A 21,941-nucleotide genomic window follows, 5' to 3' on the forward strand; every position below is an offset into this window, starting at 1 on the left:
CCAGGGTTTAAATGTTTTAGTAGGGTCAGAGATGGGGGTAAAAGAGGGGGAGGTGTGGCATTGCTTGTCAAGGATAGTATTACAGCAGTAGAAAGGGTGATGGAGGAAGACTTGCCATCTGAGGTAGTGTGGGCGGAGGTTAGAAATAGGAAAGGTGAGGTCACCCTGTTAGGAGTTTTCTACAGGCCTCCTAATAGTCCGAGAGAAGTAGAGGAAAGTATTGCGAGGATGATTCAGGAGAAGAGTGAAAGTAGCAGGGTGGTTGTTATGGGGGACTTTAACTTTCCTGATATTGACTGGGAAAGCTATAGCTCGAGTTCGTTAGATGGGTCGGTGTTTGTCCAATGTGTGCAGGAGGGTTTCCTGACACAATATGTAGACAGGCCAACAAGAGGTGAGGCTATATTGGATTTGGTTCTAGGTAATGAACCAGGCCAGGTGTTAGACTTGAAGGTAGGTGAGCACTTCAGGGGCAGTGACCACAACTCGGTGACTTTTACTCTAGTGATGGAGAGGGATAAGTGTGCACTGCAGGGCAACAGTTATAGCTGGGGGCAGGGAAATTATGATGCGGTGAGGCATGACTTAGGATGCGTGGATTGGAAAAATAGGCTTCAAGGGAAGAACACAAATGATATGTGGAGATTGTTCAAGGAGCAACTATTGAGTGTCCTTGATAAGTATGTACCAGTCAGGCAGGGAGTAAAGGGTCTTGTGAGGGAGCCGTGGTTTAATAAGGAGTTGGAATCCCTTGTGAAAGGGAAGAGGGCGGCCTATGTAAAGATGAGGCGTGAAGGTTCAGTTGGGGCGATTGAGGTAGCCAGGAAGGATCTAAAGAGAGAGCTAAGAGCAGCGAGAAGGGGACATGAAAACTCCTTAGTTGGTAGGATTAGGGAAAACCCAAAGGCTTTCTATAGGTATGTCAGGAATAAAAGGATGACTAGGGTAGGTATCGGTCCAGTCAAGGATAGTAGTGGGAAGTTGTGTGTAGAGGCGGAGGAGATTGGTGAGACATTAAATCAATACTTTTCGTCAGTATTCACTCAGGAACAGGACATTGTTGCTGATGTGAATATTGAGTCACAAGTGATTAGAATGGATGGCCTTGAGGTACGTAGGGACGAGGTCTGGGGAATACTGGAAAGGATGAAAATAGATAAGTCCCCTGGGCCTGATGGCATTTATCCTAGGATCCTCTGGGAAGCTAGGGAGGAGATTGCAGAGCCATTGGCCTTGATTTTTATGTCGTCGTTGTCTACGGGAATAGTGCCAGAAGACTGGAGGATAGCGAATGTGGTCCCCTTGTTCAAGAAGGGGAGCAGGGATAACCCTAGTAACTATAGGCCGGTGAGTCTCACTTCTGTTGTGGGCAAAGTCTTAGAGAGAATTGTAAGGGATAGGATTTATGAACATCTGGATAGGAATAATGTGATCAAGGATAGTCAGCATGGTTTTGTGAAGGGCAGGTCGTGCCTCACAAACCTTATTGAATTCTTTGAGAAGGTGACCAAGGAAGTGGACGAGGGTAAAGCAGTAGATGTGGTGTATATGGATTTTAGCAAGGCGTTCGATAAGGTACCCCATGGCAGGCTAATGCAAAAGCTACGGAGGTATGGCATTGAGGGTGCATTAGAGGTTTGGATTAGGAATTGGCTGGCTGGAAGGAGACAGAGGGTAGTAGTTGATGGTATAGGTTCATCTTGGAGCGCAGTGACTAGCGGTGTTCCACAAGGATCTGTTTTGGGACCATTGCTGTTTGTCATTTTTATAAATGACCTGGAGGAGGGGCTTGAAGGCTGGGTGAGCAAGTTTGCGGATGACACGAAAGTCGGTGGAGTTGTGGACAGCAAAGAAGGATGTGGCAGGTTACAGCGGGATATAGATAAGTTGCAGAGCTGGGCAGTAAGGTGGCAAATGGAATTCAATGTAGCTAAGTGTGAAGTCATTCACTTTGGTAGGAGTAACAAGAAGATGGATTACTGGGCTAATGGTAGACTACTTGGTAGTGTGGATGAGCAGAGGGATCTTGGTGTCCATGTACACAGATCTTTGAAAGTTGCCACCCAGGTAAATAGTGCTGTGAAGAAGGCATATGGTGTACTGGGCTTTATTGGTAGAGGAATTGAGTTCCGGAGTCCTGAGGTCATGTTGCAGTTGTATAAGACTCTGGTGCGGCCTCATCTGGAGTATTGTGTGCAGTTTTGGTCGCCATACTATAGGAAGAATGTGGAGGCATTGGAACGAGTGCAGAGGAGGTTTACCAGGATGTTGCCTGGTATGGTAGAAAGATCGTATGAGGAAAGGCTGAGGCACTTGGGACTTTTCTCATTGGAGAAAAGAAGGTTTAGGGGAGATTTGATAGAGGTGTACAAGATGATTAGGGGTTTAGATAGGGTTGACAGTTAGAACCTTTTTCCGCGTATGGAGTCAGCTGTTACTAGGGGACACAGCTTTAAATTAAGGGGTGGTAGGTATAGGATAGATGTTAGGGGTAGATTTTTTACTCAGCGGATTGTGAGTTCATGGAATGCCCTGCCAGTATCAGTGGTGGACTCTCCCTCTTTATGGTCATTTAAGCGGGCATTGGACATGCATATGGAGGTTATTGGGCTAGTGTAGGTTAGGTAGGCTTCGGTCGGCGCGACATCGAGGGCCGAAGGGCCTGTACTGCGCTGTACTGCGCTATGTTCTATTGTGCCTGCCTTCGTAACAGAGGGAAGACAGTTTCTGGGAGAACCATGGATGATGACAAGCCTGGGAGCAGCAGCAGACTGCTCTGGAGGATGAGGAGCATCCAGTTCAGGCAGACAACACAGACCCAGGACGCCTCAGGAGGTGTGATCTCCACAGGAAGCCTCCGATATTTTCACCCCCAACTCCATTTTGTGGGTTTGTTCAAGGTGCAGTGTCGATGCAGGGTCCATATATCCTTGGACACTGTGATGGAATTAAGTCTGGGGCTGGAGCGGGTCCTGAGAGTTGCAAGAGTGGGCAGCCATCCTCTCCCAGTGGCTGGGAATGTGAGTGCTGCTTTGAACTTCTCAGTAACTGGTTCCATCCATGGACCAGCAGGTGACCTGTGTGGGCTCTCTCAGTTGTGCACTACAGTAGACTCCAGAATACCAGCAGCATGGCATCACCTGCCCCAACAACCCCAGACACATCTGTTCCCACTGTCACTGCTGCGGATATCAGATCGATCTTCTTAAGAGCAAACTAGAGAAAAGTGATGGGCTGGACATAGTCCCTGACTGTGCACTCAGACCAGTTGGCAGGAGTATTCACTGACCATCTTTAACCTCTCGTTGTTACAATCTGAAATCCCCACCTGCTTCTTGAATACCATGTCCAAGAAAGTACAGGCAATGTGCCTTAATGACTACTGCCCAGTGGCTCTGACCTCCGTAATCATGAAGTGCTTTGAGAGGCTGGTCATGGCCCACATCATCTCCAGTCTCCCAGGCTGCCTCGATCCCCTACAATTTGTCAACTAACTTAACAGGTCCACAGTGGAAGCCATTTCACTAGCCCAGCACTCAGCCCTGGAATACCTAGATAATAAGGATAACCACTGTCATGACCTGCTGCTTTTGAGGTTCAGGTGCCTAGCAAAGCTAGTGTCTGGGGGCCATTAGATACCTACATTGAGCACAGCACATAACACCATTATTCAACTCCAGGCTAGTGCAGATGCCACCCAGGCCATGGTGGAGCAGAGTATTGGGCTGCTGAAAATATGGTTCCACTGCTTGGATCAGTCTGCAGGTGAGGATATTCAGTATAATCTGGATGGTGTGTGCTGCAGCATCCTGGAGTGGTGTGCTCTGCACGCTCAGAACAGGCAATGAGATGATGTGCTAGATGTTGGGGAATTGACGGAAGGGGAGCAGTCTTCCAAGGAAGAGGATGAAGATAATGGGGAGGAGGAAGCCCTCTGTTTGCATGATAGAGCAGGTATGTTGGATGTTCCAGGTCAGAGAGGACCTGATTGACACCCTCTTGCAGCTAATGGGAATTGGGTGCAGCAGACAATCGTGAAGTGTAAAATAGCCCTTTATCATGATGCCAGCATTTGGTTTGCAATATAGGGATGACTTGCAGCCTCTGGTCATTGTATTTGTGTTTGTTTAGCTGGCTGTAAATAAAAATGCCCAATTGCCATGTGGAACTCCCCCATAGGACAATGATAAGATGTGGGTGTCCAGTGGGTGTTAGGGCAAAGTATTGTTGACTGAGTAAGAGCTTAGATGGGATGTAGCTAAGGATGGTAGCGCATGTAATGTGGTGGTTAAACAATGAGTAGAGTGAGAGTGTTAAGCAAAGAATTGCAGATGCTGGGGATCTGAAACAAAAACAGAAGTTGCTGGAGAAACTCAGCAGGTCTGGCAGCATCTGTGGGGAGAGAGTTGCCAACCTTGAAACATCTGCTTTCTTTCCATAGCTGCCACCAGACCTACTGAATTTCACCAGAAATTTCTGTTATAGTGACTAAAATGAGAGGATGGGGTTGTATGTGTGAGACAGCATCAGCCATGTGTCCTTGGTGTGACTTTGTGGTCTGCTGTACCATCATGTTGATGGTGAGGGGCACCACTGCATTGCCCAATGCACAGTGACCTTTTAAAGATGGCACAGTTGCTGGGATGCTGTTTTTTCAGTGGATATCCATGGAGTGACGAGTCCTGGGAACAATGAAATCCAAGGTCAGTCTAGCATTGAGGCAGAGAAAGGGTGCCACAGGGGTGGGGAGCTAGTTAATGAAGCAAGCTTGGAAAGATAAGACAATATATCTTGTGAGGGCTTGTGGTGAGCAACTTCAAAAAACTCAACAAAACTGAATCTTATCCAAAACAAAACTAAGTTTCAGTCTATGGTGTCCAAATGAGGTGTGAATTGTTGCATAAAATCGATTTGATTGCACAATGAAATGATAAATAAGAAAAACATAAATAATCCAGCAAAATGGTAACAAGTGAAGAAAAAACACAGGGAACTAGATGGAGGTGGAGGCAATGATTTAAAGTTGTTGAACTCACTATTTAAGTGTGCTTTCTGAATGGCTGAGTTTGTGAGAAATAAATGGACATTTCTTGTAAAAACTGACAACTTCTCATTCTCAAATTCACACTTTGATTTGAGATTGGAGTGTTCATGCAATTCGCAGACATGGGTGTAATCAGGTTCTGCCCATAATGACACGTTGAAATTAACAAATTAAATCAAACTTATACTTGCATTTTAGTACATCTCTCTATGTCAACATTAATTGAAGCCAAGTATCAATTGTAGCAGTAACCAGAGCCAGATGTGTTTACAATTAATGTAATAATCTTAGACTTCAATTCGAGGAAGGGAACGTGTGGTGCAGTTTGGTCAGACCACATTTGGAGTATTGTGTCATTGGCCCTGGAGCATGTTCAGAGGAGGCTCATGAGAATGGTCCCAGGAATGAAGAGCTTAACAGTTGAGGAATATTTGAGGACTCTGGGTCTATACTTGATGGCATTTAGAAGGATGAGAGGGATTTGACTGAAACAGACAGAATGCTGAATGACCTGGACAGAGTAGATGTTGGGAAAATGTTTCCATTGGTAGAACAGGCTAGGACCCAAGGGCATAGCCGAGAGTAAAGGGAAGATCTTTTAGAACAAAGATAATGAGAAACTTTTTCAACCAGAGAATGATGAATATATGAAATTCATTGCCAGAGAAGGCTGCAAAGGCTAGGTCATTGAATATATTTAAAACTGAGATAGATCGGTTCTTGATTGTCAAGGTGATCAAGGGTTACGGGGAGAAAGCTGGAGAATGGGGTGGAGAAACTTATCGGCCATGATTGAATGGGAGAGCAGTCTCAGTGGACTGAATGGCCTAACATCTGCTCCTGTGTCTTATGGGCTTATAGTGTCTCTATCTCTGCACCAGGAGGCCCCAGGTCAAGTCCAAAGATTCTTGTAGAGAGAGGAGGAAAACTTCTTCAAGGCAGGCATCCTTGCAAGAGGATACGCAGTAGGGTTAAAATCACCTCGGTAAAAACAATGACTACAGATGCTGGAAACCAGATTCTGGATTAGTGGTGCTGGAAAAGCACAGCAGTTCAGGCAGCATCCAAGTAGCTTTGAAATCGACTTTTCAGGCAAAAGCCCTTCATCAGGAATAAAAGCAGAGAGCCTGAAGCGTGGAGAGATAAGCTAGAGGAGGGTGGGGTTGGGGAGAAAGTAGCATGGAGTGAGTTGCAATGGGAGAGGGAGTCCCTGAGATTCTTGTCGAGAAAGGAGGAAAACTTCTTCAAGGCAGGCATCCTTGCAACTCTCAGGGAGTCCCTCTCCCACTGCAACTCACACCATGCTACTTTCTCCCCACCCCCACCCTCCTCTAGCTTATCTCTCCACGCTTCAGGCTCACTGCCTTTATTCCTGATGAAGGACTTTTGCCCGAAACGTCGATTTCAAAGCTCCTTGGATGCTGCCTGAATTGCTGTGCTCTTCCAGCACCACTAATCCAGAATCTGGTTTCCAGCATCTGCAGTCATTGTTTTTAGCCAAGGTCAAGTCCAACCTGCTCCAGCCATGTGCAATAACATGCCCCAGAAAATATCTAGGCCCAATTCCTAAGGGGGGGAGGTGCGGTATTGTAGTGCAATTGTCAGGAGGCCTGGGTTCAAGTCCAAATAATTGTCATGGCATGTCAGAACTGGTTAATTAAAAAATGTATCAGCCTAAATCTTAGACAACTGCAGTAAAAGCACAAGATAGGAAGTTAATTGCTCAAGGTAAAGGGGCATGATTTATAACATTCCTGAGTTCATCCTTATAAATAGTGAAGGTGGAACAATTGTCTTCCTTTTTTGAGTCATAACTTCTGGTGACAATGAGTTATGGAGAAGGTCCTTGCTATATCATGGACCTGTTGGTTCCAGGTTTGATTTTAATTCACTAGGTGAGACATGGGCATCACTGGCCAGACCAGCATTTACTGCCAGCCTAGTTGCCCATGAGAAAGCAATGGCGAACAACCATCTTGAACCACTGTAATCCATTTCGTGCAAGTCCACCCACACTACCATTAGGGAGGAAGTTCCAGGATTTTGACCCAATGGCAATATATTTCCAAATCAGGATGCTGAGTGGCTTGGAGGGAAATTTGCAGGTGGTGGTTTTCCCATGCATCTGCCACCCCTGTCTTTCTAGACGGAAGCAGTTGTGGGTTTGGAAGGTGCTGAATGGGGATCTTTGGTGAAATTCTGCAGTGCACCTGGTAGATAGTACACACTGCTGCTACTGACCATCAGTGTGGAAGGAGGGGAAAGCTTGTAGATCTGGTGCCAATTAAGTGGGCTGCTTTGTCGTGGATGGTGCCAAGCACCTTGCGTGTTCTTGGAGCTGTACTCATCCAGGCAGTGGGGAAGTATTCCATCAAACTCCTGCCAAGAGTCAGGTGGAAAGTCAATAGGCGCTGAGTTACTCATTGCAATATTCTGAGCTGCTGACTTGCTTTAGTGGTCACTATTTGTATGATGAGTCTAGCTGAGTTCCTGTTCAATCATAAAGCCAGGAATTTGATAATAGGGCATCCAATGATGGTTATGCTATTGAATGCCATGGTGTGGTGGTTAGATTATCTGTTACTGGAGATGGTTATTGAAATAACTCCACAGAGACCAGTACCTTGTCACCAAGGCACCCTTTATTTAGACATGGAGAATCCTTGATACTGATCCATCTTCCGCAAATCCAGCTCCAGCTCCCAAAGTGAATGGAATGTCAGACATTTCTGTTTATAATATTTTGTTAACTAAATTACAAAACACAGTTCACCAAAAAACAGTTAACAGTTACAGCTGTATACAACAGCGATTTTACAAGGGAGAGGAGCAGCAAAGCTAGGCCCCAAACCCTACCGTTCAACCAGTTTACAGAGAGATGAGGACAAACCTCAAATCCCAGTTCCACGTATAAAAAGACAGCAACAATGACATTGTACATTAAAAAGCTAATCCAGTTCCATAAAACAGTGCATACAACACAGACCCAGCAAGCCCCCGTCCATCCCACCTTCCGGCCACTCTAAGGCAGCTCGTCCCTACGTACCTTCCAGCTCTCGGTCCACCCCATGCCCCTTCCAGTTCTCAGTCTGCCCTGACACCTTTCAACCACCTCTAGGGCAGCCTGACCCAATAGCCGCCCAGGGTGACAGCAGTCAGGACGGCCTACCCACCTTCTGACTTCACTAATCACCCTCAGTACCTTTCGACCACCTGTGGGGCAGCCCACCCCCGTACCTGCCCAGGGTGACAATGCAAAGGACAGCTACCCACCTTCTGGCTGCCCCTACGTACCATTGGGCTCACTCACCCTAATGCACCATCTGGCCAGTGGGCTATTCTGGGCTATTCTGGCACACCTTCCTGCCATCTCTAGGACAGCCCATCCCCTTCCCTAGGATGACGGCATGCAGGGTAGCCCACAAGCCTTCCAGATCTCAGCTTGCCCCTACCTGCCTTCTGCCTGGCAGCTGCTCTGACACCTTTTGACCACCTCTAGGACAGCTTGTCCTGCTCACCCCTTCTCAGGATGGCAGTGCTCAGAATGGCCTGCCCACCATCCGGCTCTCAGGGCAACTGGCATCAGGGTGGCTTACCCACCCTCTGGCTCTCGGGGTGACAGCTTTCAGGATGACCCATGAGCCTCCCAACTCACAGTAAGGCCAGCCAGACCCAGGGACACAAGACAGTGCAAGTGATAACCCAACAAGCACCACAAAACAGTTAATTGCCAAAACAAAAATGTCCTTTCTGGTACACAGTCCAAATGTAGAGTCTTCAGAATACAGAGTCCATTTGCAGGAATGGAGTCCACTCCAGTTGAGGTGCATTGTCCAAAAATGGAGTCCACTCCTAAAGGCAGCAAACGCACACCCTACAGCACAGGCGTTTAGTGTCCATGGAGTCCTGGCACATCCTTGGAGAGCCAGGGCCACTCACAGGAACACAGTACATTTTAAAAGGTGCAGTTAACTCAGGGGATTTTGGTCCACTGCTGAAGGCAAGATCTTCTCCAGAATACAGCAAGTGCTCACCTCCCAGCACACACAGGTGTTCAATCTTCAGAGGCCCAGTCCCAGGGCTAGGCCTCCCCACAGGAACAGCTTCTGCTAAAATGTATGTCTTCCATAAGGGCTCAGGCCAAACACCAAAACCAGTGAAGACAAAAAACAAAAAAGGGAACTAGAGTCCAAGGGCTAAGACCTACCACAAAAACATTAGCCTTTCCTCAAAGGCTAAAAGAGAAAAAAAAGAGTAACAGGCTGTAACCAGCCAGTGAAACAACAACCCTTTCGCTGCTCGTTGGATGCTGCCTGAACTGCTGTGCTCTTCCAGCACCACTAATCCAGTAACCCCCTAATGAGAACTGAGTTACACCTGAAACACATTATGTGCATCAGGAGTTTAACAATCAGTCCTTACTGAAAGGAATGCCAGTTAACAAACTGGCTAAATAATTCAGTCAGTTCAAGAATCAGGTTTCTTTGGGGAAAAAATAAGCACTGCCGCAGTTAGGCAGAAAGAAAAAAAAAATTTTTTTTAATTTTAAAAAATTAAGAGGACATCAAATAAGCACTACCACAGTTAGGTGGAAGTGTGGGGGTTAATAAAAAAAGAAAAAAAAAACAAAAAAGAACCAGAGTATTTCACTGGCCACTTAAAAAAAAAATCAGGTTTCTTTTCTACCTCCCCAAAAAAACCAGAAACCAACAGTAACACTAACTGTAGCAGGAATCAATCCCCTAAAGTGAGGATGCTCTGAATCTGCTGTTTATATCTTTTTTTTAAAATGCTGTGTGATCAATCTCATTTGTTTTCTTTTTTTAAATTTAACCCCCACACTACCGCCTAACTGCGGTAGTGCCTATTTTCTCCCCAGCACCCAAGGTGTGTGTGTGTGTGTGCGCGCGCGCAAGTGTGAGACACAGTGAGAGACACAAGGTGCATGAACCTTTATTCAAGTTTCCACCACCAGGAAGAAAGGAAACACCCAAGTGGCCAGTGACAAGCAGTGCCCTACACAAAGGGCAATGCTGTGTAATCAAAACAGTGAGGGGGGAGGGTAGGGACTAAATCAAAAGAGTTGGAGTGGAGTGCATTGTTTCTCCCTCCCTGTGGCACCCACCTCTCCCTGAACAACTCCAGGGTGTTGGTGGACACACTGGCTCTAACGTAACCACGGAAGAGGGGCAGGCAATCGGCCCTAACGACCCCCTCCACTGCCCGCTGCCTGGACCTGTTGATGGCCAGTTTGGCCAGGCCCAGGAGCAGACCCACGAGGAGGTCTTCGGACCTGCCCTCCCTCCTCCGTACCGGGTGCCCGAAGATCAGGAGTGCAACCAAAAGCAGAGGAGGAGGTTTTTCAGAAAATCAAAAAAGGGAGTGCAAACGCCCACACCCAATATATACATGGTCCACGGACTCCACAGCGCCACAGAACAAGCAGTTGGGCTGGGAGTCCGTGAACCACCTCAATCTGCAGTTGCAGGGGACTGCTGCGTGCAGCACCCTCCACCCCAGATCCCCGAGAGAAAGGGGGAGGACTCCCACATAGAGAGCCCTCCACTGGGGATCCCAACCGCCCGGTGGCAAATGGGCACGCCAAGGCGTGTCTGGACGATGGACGAGGGAGAAGAGGTGGACGGGGTGCAGCAGCAGTCTGTACAGGGCCCTCCTTTTTACCCCCTGGAAAGGAACAAAATTAAAATTCTGGAGGCGGGTCAGGTTGTGGGGCACAGGATCCCGCGGGAAGTACGGGACCTTGGGGCCAATGTGAAATTACATCCGGGCTGGGGTGAGTGCGGACGGGATCCCACCGCACACCTAAGCTTCCTCCAACTGGTGCACTAAGTCGGGTCCGAGCACCGCCGTTTTAAGGCGTCGGATGGCGGTGGGCACGTACCGGATGTCTACTGCTGCCCTGCTCGCTATGTCCTGCGGCAGCGTCCAGCCCAGGCCCCCGGCACCCAGCACGTCCCCGACCCTGGTCGCCCTCGCCGCCACGGCACTCCCCTCCGACAGCCACTCGAACCCGTGAGTACGGAGGTGCGGATTCCTGAGCAACGGCTCCCTGACGACAGCCGCTACTCCAGCCGGAGGGTAGGCGCGACGCGATTCGACCATGTTCCAGACGGTGATCAGGTCCTGGTAAAAGACAGGCAGCGTCTTGAGGGCGACCTCCAAACCGTCACGGTCGACAAACAAGAGCTGCATGTCGTAGTTGAGGTTACGCACCTGGCGGAAAAAATACAATCGCCAGGGCGCACCACCGAGGAGGAGGATCGACGTGAAGGTATCACCTCAAGGTCTGAAGGCGGAACGTCGTGACCTGGGTGCGGACGAACACCAGCGACTGACCGCCCTCCTCAATAGGGAGACTCAGAACCTGCGCGGCGACCCAGTGCATCTTTTTTGTCCCAGAAGAAGTCGACCAATGTTCTCTGGACGTCAGCGACAAAGCCAGGAGGAGGGAGCAAAGTGACCAGCCGGTACCACAACATGGCAGCCACCAGCTGGTTTATGACCAGCACTCGACTCCTGTAAGATAGCACTCGGAGCAGTCCTGTCCAGCGGCCTAGGCGAGCTGAGACTTTGGCCTCCAGCTCCTGCCAGTTGGCCGGTCAGGATTCCTCAGCCGGGCTGAGGTAGACCCCCAGGTAGAGGAGATGGGTGGTACTCCAGCTGAACCCCTGTAATTCCTCCGGCAGAGTCCACCCGCCATGGACCGACCAGTAGTCCGGAACACTTGGCCCAGTTGATCCTGGTGGAAGATGCCGCCATGCACTTTGTGTCTCTCACTGTGTCTCACACTTGCGCGCGCGCGCGCACACACACCCACCTTGGGTGCTGGGGAGAAAATAGGCACTACCGCAGTTAGGCGGTAGTGTGGGGGTTAAATTTTAAAAAAAGAAAACAAACGAGATCCTGGTGAAGACGGCCTGGCACTCGCGCATCCTCCCCAGGTCAGCCGGGTCGGTGAAAGTGAGGAGCACGTCGTCGGCGTAGGCCGAGAGGACCACCCCCGTGCCCGCGCCGCGCAGAACCAGCCCCGACAACCTCCTCCGCAAGCGGCGCAGGAAAGGCTCCACGCACAGGGAATACAGCTGGCCGGACAGGGGGCAGCCTTGAAGCACTCCTCTCCCGAAGCAAAGGGGCGCCGTTAGGGACCCGTTGACTTTAACCAGACACTCTGCGGCGGCGTACAAAAGTCGGATCCGGGCGACGAACCGCGTCCCGAACGCGAATGCCCACAGAGTCCCGAGCAGGTACTCGTGATCGACTCTGTCGAACGCCTTCTCCTGGTTGAGAGACAGGAAGGCGCTCGGCAGACCAGCCCGTCGACAGAAATGGATTAGGTCCCGGACCAGGTGGATGTTGTCGTGTATCCTCCGGCCCGGGACCGTGTAGGACTGGTCCGGGTGAATCATGTGGGCCAGCACGGAAGCCAGGCGAGAAGACAACACCCTGGCGAAGATTTTGTAATCCGTGCTGAGGAGGGAGACCGGACGCCAGTTCTTCAAAGAACGAAGGTCCCCCTTCTTTGGCAGCAGGACGATGACCGCCCTGCGCCAAGAAAGGGGCAGCTGTCCGGCATTTAGACACTCCCCCAGGACCTGTGCGTAGTCGTTCCCCAGGACGTCCCAGAACGCCCTGAAGAACTCCACAGTCAGCCCGTCCAGCCCCGGGGTTTTGCCCCTCGAGAGCGCCGGTCAGCTCCTCTAAAGTGACGGGAGCGTGGAGCCTTCCGGCGTCCTCCGGGCTGAGCTGCGGCAGGTCCTCCCACAGAACTCTGCGAGCATCCTCGCTGGACGGATCCGGAGAGAACAGAGCCTTGTAATAGTTCTGGACGTGGGCCCTGATGCCCTCCGGATCCGAGACGAGGGACCCGTCGTCGGCCAGCAGCACAAGGAGCTGCTGACGGGTGCCACGCCTTTTTTCCAGCGAGTAGAAGGGGGAGCCGTGGTCCAGGTCCTGGAGGAGCTGGATCCGCAACCTCACGTATGCGCCCCGAGCCCCGACGAGCTGCAGGTCCCAGAGCGCGGCCTTCTTCTCTTCGTACACCCCGCGCAGGGCCGGGTCCGCGTCGGGCTGACCGAGGCGTGACTCCAGGTCGAGCATCTCCCTCTCCAACTCCACGATCCTGGAGGGGTTGGCGACCAAGGGCGACCTCCCGGAGGAGGGTTCGGGATCGGTGGCGGACACCGGGGACGACGCGGACTCCGTCTGCAGCGATGTTTTTGAGTCCCAGGTGCCCCCCGCCGATCTCCCCGTCATCCCCCTCGAGGAACTCCGGGAATTTGTCGAGGAAACTCGAGGTCGCCGGGATAGAGCCCCACGACCTTCGGGCTCGCCATATTCTGCTGCTGGATGTTCTGGGGATGTGCCCAAGGCCAGTCACCCAAGGCGAGTCCCAAGCAGTGACGGTGGAGACCTGCCTCAGGTGACAACGGTGGTGGAGGCAGGCCTCAGGCGAGTCCCAGGTGGGCCCTCGGTCGTAGTGGTGGGGGGCAGACCTGTTGGGGAAGGCCCCCAAGGCAAGTCCCAGGCAGCCCCCAAAATTGAGTCCCAGGCAGCGGATGTGGAGGCAGGCCTCAGGCAGCAGCAGCAGCAGTGGAGGCAGGCCTCGAGCAATTCCTGGGCAGTCCCTCGGTAGTAGCAGTGGGGGGCAGGCCTGTTGGGGAGGGTCGCAAAGGCAAGTCCCAGGCAGCCCCAAAATGGAGTCCCAGGCATCAGCAGTCGTAGGCAGGCCTCCGGCAAGTCCCTGGCAGTTCCTCCAGTCACAGCAGTGGTGGGGGAGGCAGGCCTGTTGGGGAGGGTCCCCAAGGAAAGCCCCAGGCAGCCCCAAAATCGAGCCCAAGGCAGCAGCGGTGGAGGTGGGCCTCAGGCAACAGCAGCAGCAGTGGTGGTGGAGGTCCTGGGGAGGGGCCCCAAGGCAAGTCCCAGGCAGCGATGGTGGAGGCAGGCCTCAGGCAGCAGCAGCAGTGGAGGCAGGCCTTTCCTCAGGCAACAGCAGGAGTGGTGGAGGTCCTGGGGAGGGGCCCCAAGGCAAGTTCCAGGCAGCAGCAGTGAGGCAGGCCCCAAGCAGCAACAGGGAGAGTCCTTGCACGTGTGCACACACAGTCACACTGATCTAATTCTCAAAAGGGAAAACACCGGAGTGACCAGTGACAAGCAGTGGCCCTTCACATCAAAGGGGAATGCTGTGTGATCAAACAGTGAAGGGGAGGGTAGGGTCTACATCAAAATAGAGTTGGAGGGAGAAATGATGCACTTCACTCCCTGCGGCGCCCACCTCTCCCTGAACAACTCCAGGGTGTTGGTGGACACCGCGTGCTCCTTCTCAAAGGACACCCAGGCCCTAACATAAACATACACTTCTGTTTTTTTTTCTTTTTTCTCCGTACTGGGTAACACTCGTGCTTTTTTTTTCTTTTTTTTAAACTCCCTTTTTTTTGTTCTTTTTTTTTCCTTTATTCTTTCTTGTTATTTAACCCCCACACTACCGCCTAACTGCGATAGTGCTTTTTTTATCCCCAGCACCCATGGTGTGTGTGTGTGTGTGTGTGTGTGTGTGTGTGTGCGCGCGCACGCAAGTGTGAGACACAGTGAAGGACACAAAGTGCACGAATCTTTATTCAATTTCCACCACCAGGAAGATATGAAAAACACCCGAGTGGCCAGTGACGAGCACTGCCCTTCACATCAAAGGGCAATGCTGTGTTATCAAAACAGTGAAGGGGAGGGTAGGGACTAAATCAAAATAGAGTTGGACGGGGAAATAATGCACTCCACTCCCTGCGGCGCCCACCTCTCCCTGAACAACTCCAGGGTGTTGGTGGACACCGCGTGCTCCTTCTCCAAGGACACCCAGGCCCTAACATAAACATACACTTCTGTTTATTTTTAAAAAAAAATTTTTTTTCTCTTTTTTTTATGAGAAACACCCGAGTGGCCAGTGACAAGCACTGCCCTTCAAACCACAGGGCAATGCTGTGTGATCAAAACAGTGAAGGGGAGGGTAGGGACTAAATCAAAATAGAGTTGGAGGGGGAAATAATGCACTCCACCCCCTGCGGCGCCTAGATCTCCTGTTTATTTTATTTTCTTTTTTCTTTTTTTTTCTTTTTTTTGGAAAAATCCCTATTTATATATTTTTTTCTTATTTAACCCCCACACTACCACCTAAGTGCGGTAGTGCTTATTTTTTCCCCAGCACCCATGGTGTGTGTGTGTGTAGATGTGAGACACTGTGAACACAGACTTTTTTTTGGTGCGAGACACAGTGAAAGACACAAAGTGCACGAATCTTTATTCAATTGCCACCACCAGGAAGATAGAAAAAACACCCGAGTGGCCAGTGACAAGCACTGCCCTTCACATCAAAGGGCAATGCTGTGTGATCAAAACAGTGAAGGGGAGGGTAAGGACTAAATCAAAATAGAGTTGGACGGGGAAATAATACACTCCACTCCCTGCGGCGCCCACCTCTCCCTGAACAACTCCAGGGTGTTGGTGGACACCGCGTGCTCCTTCTCCAAGGACACCCAGGCCCTAACATAAACATACACTTCTGTTTATTTTTTTTTTCTTTTTTCTTTTTTTTTTCTTTTTTTTTTTTTAATTTTTTCTTTTAACCCCCACACTACCGCCTAAGTGCGGTAGTGCTTATTTTTTCCCCAGCACCCATGGTGTGTGTGTGCAGGTGTGAGACACAGTGAAAGACACAAAGTGTACGAATCTTTATTCAATTTCCACCACCAGGAAGATAGGAAAGACACCCGCGTGGCCAGTGACAAGCACTGCCCTTCAAACCACAGGGCAATGCTGTGTGATCAAAACAGTGAAGGGGAGGGTAGGGACTAAATCAAAATAGAGTTGGACGGGGAAATAATACACTCCACTCCCTGCGGCGCCCACCTCTCCCTGAACAACTCCAGGGTGTTGGTGGACACCGCGTGCTCCTTCTCCAAGGACACCCAGGCCCTAACATAAACATACACTTCTGTTTATACATGTCAGCGGTAACCCTAATTGGACTAGATTAACAGCCCCAATCAGGAAACTGATGTTTTATGAGGTCTACCTAGCTGACCACATTATAATCACAACATCCCTCCACCTCTGTGTAGTTCCTCTAAGGATGTTTTAGCACTTGGCAAGTTCCTCCAAATTTGCCTCTAAAATGGGCAGCATGTAACGCAGAGTAGCTCACCTGTCTTCAAAGTTTGGACTGCTGATTAGATTAGATTAGATTCCCTACAGTGTGGAAACAGGCCCTTCGGCCCAACCAGTCAACACCGCCCCTCCAAAGAGTAAACCACCCAGACCTATTTCATCTGACTAATGCACCTAACACTGTGGGCAATTTAGCATGGTCAATTGACCTGACCTGCACATCTTTGGACTGTGGGAGGAAACCGGAGCACCCGGAGGAAACCCACGCAGACACGGGGAGAATGTGCAAACTCCACACAGACAGTCACCCGAGGCTGGAATCGAACCTGGCTCTCTGGTGCTGTGAGGCAGCAGTGCTAACCACTGAGCCACCATGTTCTTTCTGTCATACCATTGGATGATGGATGGTAAAGAGCTGTCCTCATTTGATGAATACCATTTGACTTCAGGAAATCCTCAAATTCCCGGTTGGTAAACGATGGCCTGTTACCTGTGACCGACACTTTCGGGAGTCTGCATATTGCAAAAGAAGCATGCATTTTTTCTACTGTTGCTCTCTGTTTGACTGAACGCTATGCACATCCAGCCACTTTCGGTGTGCATCCACAATAACTAAGAGCATTAAGCCCATGTAAAGACCTGCATATTGGATATGTAACCAAATCCAGGGTTTACCTAGCCATTTGCATGGCAGTAATTTTTATCCCCATATTAATATGCCATCCTCAACTGTAATCTAGTCTGGCTGGGTTCAAAAAGATTTCAATTCTGGTAGTGATGAGCCTTTGGTTTCCCTCATCACCGCCAATTGTTTCAGTTTTGCCAGGACCGGATCTTGCTACATCCACACTCTGATATTATTAGCTATGACTGGAAGTGTGTCCTGAAAATTTAAAGTCATTACGGGCTCTTCCAGTGGCGGTACACCAATGGTGGTGCATCTGCCAGTGGGAGGGAGCTCAGTGCATCAGCCTTTGCTGCTTGGCTTCTCAGACCGCATTCCAAATTGTATTTATATACATTTAGTATTGGAGACCACCACTGAATTTGACCTGAGGCTGTGAGCAGGTCTTTAAGTAGACGTGGCAGGGGTGTGTGCTCCTTTACATCCTTAGAGATTTTGATGGAACTTTCTGACTCCAAATATTGACAGCTAAATCTTCCTTCTCTGTCTGGGTGTATTTACAGTCTACATTAGCCAAAATCGTAGATACATACGCTGTTGGGCATTCCTATCAATTGGGTCATCTACGAGCTAATACTATCCAGATGCCATAAGGGAAGACATATGTTAATACCAGATCTCTTTTGGGATCATAGTGTGCCAACATTAGAGGAGAGAGCTTTTTTTTCATGTCCCTAAACGCTATGGCTTAGCCATGTAACCATTTCAAAGGCTGACCCTTTCTTAAGAGTAGATGCAAAGGTGCCAAGATGGAGGCCAAGTTATGCATGAGCTTCCCATAATAATTCACAAGCCCAAGGAAAGGCCTAAGCTCCAGTATAGATATGGGAGCTGGGGCACCTTTGGTAGCCCTCACCTTATCTTCCAATATGTGTAACCTGATCTTCTCAACTCTGTAGTCCAAATAGGTCACTTGGGGTGCCTGGAACACACATTCTAAGGCCCACCTGGGAGAAACAGGACTTCATCTAGGCAGCCATTTTCCAGTTGCAAAATGTTGAGCCAATCTCGATGAAACTTTCTTAACTAATTTCACCCCATGAATCTTGGGCCCAGGCCTTTTGCTCCAATCAGTGGTAACTGATACAGCTGCTTCTATGGCTTGTAGGTACTGGTGCTGGACTGGGTTGGACAAAGTTAAAAATCACACAGCAACAGGTTATAATCCAACAGGTTAATTTGGAAGCACTAGCTTTCGGAGTGGCGTTCCTTCAATAGGTTGTTGAACCACCTGATGAAGGAGTGGCACTCCAATAGCTAGTGCTTTCAAATTAACCTGTTGAACTATAACCTGGTGTTGTGTGATTTTTAACAGCTGCTTCTAATAAGACACTGGAACTGAGGTCAAACCCTTAAACTGTAAACGCTTACCAGAATAGGTTCTCAGTCTAGCCGAGATGTTGTGCAAAGTTAAGGTTTGGAGTCCAGAGTGAATTATGTTAATGACTGGTTCTGTAATCACTGAGACGACTGCACAGTATTGACCTCCATTAGAACATTTATTTTGATTGGTTCTTTTGAATGTTGCTAAGCAATTTAACTGCTCCAAACCGTATGTATGCGGAATTTCCTTGGTGTACATTCTTCAGGGATACTGAGCTCTGAGTTCTCTTACTCATTTTAGGTCTAGTGGGATTCTTTTTCTGAGTCGAACCTGCATATTGACAGCAACTACAATAGCTTGCCAGCTCAGATCCTGAAGAAAAGTTTAACTGTTTGGCCAAGGCTTGGCTTTGTTTATGGGTTTTGATATATGCCCTCACCTAACCTCACCTAACCTCATCACCTCAGGAGATCTCCCACCCACAGCTTCCAACCTCATAGTCCGGGAACCCCACACCGCCCGATTCTACCTCCTTCCCAAGATGCACAAGCCTGACCACCCTGGCCAACCCATTGTCTCAGCATGTTCCTGTCCCACCGAACTCATCTCCACCTATCTTGACACTGTCCTATCCCCCGTAGTCCAGGAACTCCCCACATACGTTCGAGACACCACCCACGCCCTCCACCTCCTCCAAGACTTCCATTTCCCCGATTCCCAATGCCTCATTTTCACCATGGATATCCAATCCCTTTACACCTCCATCCGCCATGACCAGGGCCTCCAAGCCCTCCGTTTCTTCCTCTCCCGACGTCCCCAACAGTACCCTTCCACTGACACTCTCATTTGGCTGAACTCGTCCTCACCCTTAACAATTTCTCCTTCAAATCCTCCCACTTCCTCCAGACCAAAGGGATAGCCATGGACACTCGTATGGGCCCCAGCTATGCCTGTCTCTTTGTTGGCTACGTAGAACAGTCCATCTTCCATAATTACACCGACACCACTCCCCACCTCTTCCTCCGCTACATTGATGACTGCATTGGCGCCACCTCGTGCTCCCGTGAGGAGGTTAAGCAATTCATCAACTTCACCAACACATTCCATCCTGACCTTAAATTCACCTGGACCATCTCTGACACCTCCCTCCCCTTCATGGACCTCTCCATCGCCATCACTGACATTTTTTACACACCCACTGGCTCCCACAGCTACCTGGATTACTCTTCTTCCCACCCTACCTCTTGCAAAAATGCCATCCCGTATTCCCAATTTGTCCGCCTTCACCGTATCTGCTCCCAGGAGGACCAGTTCCACCACAGAACATACCAGATGGCCTCCTTTAGAGACTGCAATTTCCCTTCCCACGTGGTTAAAGATGCCCTCCAACACATCTCGGTCCACATCCCACCCCTCTGCCCTCAAACCCCACCCCTCTAACCGTAACAAGGACAGAACCCCACCCTGGTGCTCACCTTCCACCCTACCAACCTTCGCATAAACCATATCATCCGAAGATATTTCCGTCACCTCCAAACGGACCCCACCACAGGGATATATTTCCCTCCCCACCCCTTTCTGCTTTCCCTCCGTGACTACCTGGTCAGGTCCACACCCCCCTACAACCCACCCTCCCATCCTGGCACCTTCCCCTGCCACCGCAGGAACTGTAAAACCTGCGCTCACACCTCCTCCCTCACCTCCATCCAAGGCCCTAAAGGAGCCTTCCACATCCATCAAAGTTTTAGCTGCACATCCACCAATATCATTTATTGTATCCGTTGCTCCCGATGCGGTCTCCTCTACATTGGGGAGACTGGATGCCTCCTAGCAGAGCGCTTTAGGGAACATCTCTGGGGCACCCATGCCAATCAACCACACCACCCCGTGGCCCAACATTTCAACTCCCCCTCCCACTCTGCCAAAGACATGCAAGTCCTGGGCCTCCTCCACTGCCGCTCCCTCACCACCCGATGCCTGGAGGAAGAACACCTCATCTTCCTCCTCAAAACACTTCAACCCCATGACATAAATGTGGATTTCACCGGTTTCCTCATTTCCCCTCCCCCCACCTCACCCCAGTTGCAACCTTCCAGCTCAGCACTGCCCTCATGACCTGTCCTACTTGCCTATCTTCCTTTCCATCTATCCATTCCACCCTCCTCTCTGACCTGTCACCTTTATCCCCACCCCCATTGACCCATTGTACTCTATGCTACTTTCTTCCCACCCCCTACCTCCCTCTCATTTATCTCTCCACTCTGCAGCCACCCTGCCTCTATTCCTGATGAAGGTTTTTTGCCCGAAATGTCGATTTCCCTGCTCCTCAGATGCTGCCTGACCTGCTGTGCTTTTCCAGCACCACTCTAATCTAGAATTTGATGTGGGCTGACCTAGTGTCCCTCTGTTTAGGATATGTCCTGAGTGTGGCTATGCAATTGCCTTCACTCAAGTGGTGTTTCCCAAGCTTAGATGGATCGGCAAGGGTGTCCACTTCCATCAGAGTACCCTGTAAATCATATGCTCTATTGGCACATTTTACAATGGTGAGGCCAGTTGTAGTGCCTGGGCTTCCTGATCAGGGAACCCATATTCCATAAGACCATAAGACATAGGAATGAAAGTAAGGCCATTCAGCCCATCGAGTCCACTCCGCCATTTAATCATGGCTGATGGGCATTTCAACTCCACTACCCGCATTCTCCCCATAGCCCTTAATTCCTTGTGACATCAAGAATTTATCAATCTCTGCCTTGAAGACATTTAGCATCCCGGCCTCCACTCCACCTCCTTCAGCGGCAATGAATTCCACAGGCCCACCACTCTCTGGCTGAAGAAATGTCTCCGCATTACTGTTCTGAATTGACCCCCTCTAATTTTAAGGCTGTGCCCATGGGTCCTAGTGTCTCCGCATTACTGTTCTGAATTGACCCCCTCTAATTTTAAGGCTGTGCCCATGGGTCCTAGTGTCCCCGCCTAACGGAAACAATTTCTTAGTGTCCACCCTTTCCAAGCCATGTATTATCTTGTAAGTTTCTATTCGATCTCCCCTTAACCTTCTAAACTCCAATGAGTACAATCTCAGGATCCCCAGGATCCACCTGGCTGACCTCATTGCAATCAGTAGTCATTGTCTGGCACTTGTGTGACATGGATATTATTGAAATGAAGCCTCTCTGTATATTGGTAACAATACCTGCAACCCAGTTTTCCTCTGAATTTTCTGGAACTCAGACTACATGCAATTAAATGTCACTTTTACATGCAATTAAACTTCATTCATGGCTCTCTTTGGAACTGGCTAGAAAGTGGTATACATTTACTCACTTAACTCCATCCTCAATGAATTGCACTTAAAATAATGCATTTTCACAATGATCGTTCATACAGAAAAAGAAATGATCAATTGTTTTATGTTAGAAGTAGACACTAGATGTCATGACAGCAGATCAAATTCACAAACTACTTATGAACATTCCAAAAAGTGTTTGTCAAAACAGGGATTGCTTCAGCTAAAGGTTGACTGTGGATGTAAATTCAATGACTGTCTGACACAGTCCAATGTGGGCCCATGGGATATCATATCTGAGCAAAGTCAGGGAAACCTGAGATATAAAGACTGAACAAAAATAAATGATGACCACTTACCCACCAATCTTTCTGCAGCTCAGCAGGAAGCCATTTCTTGCAGACATGTTTGTGCTGTTCCCATG

Source organism: Chiloscyllium punctatum, chromosome 1 (genome assembly GCF_047496795.1).
Source record: "Chiloscyllium punctatum isolate Juve2018m chromosome 1, sChiPun1.3, whole genome shotgun sequence".
NCBI lineage: Eukaryota > Metazoa > Chordata > Chondrichthyes > Orectolobiformes > Hemiscylliidae > Chiloscyllium > Chiloscyllium punctatum.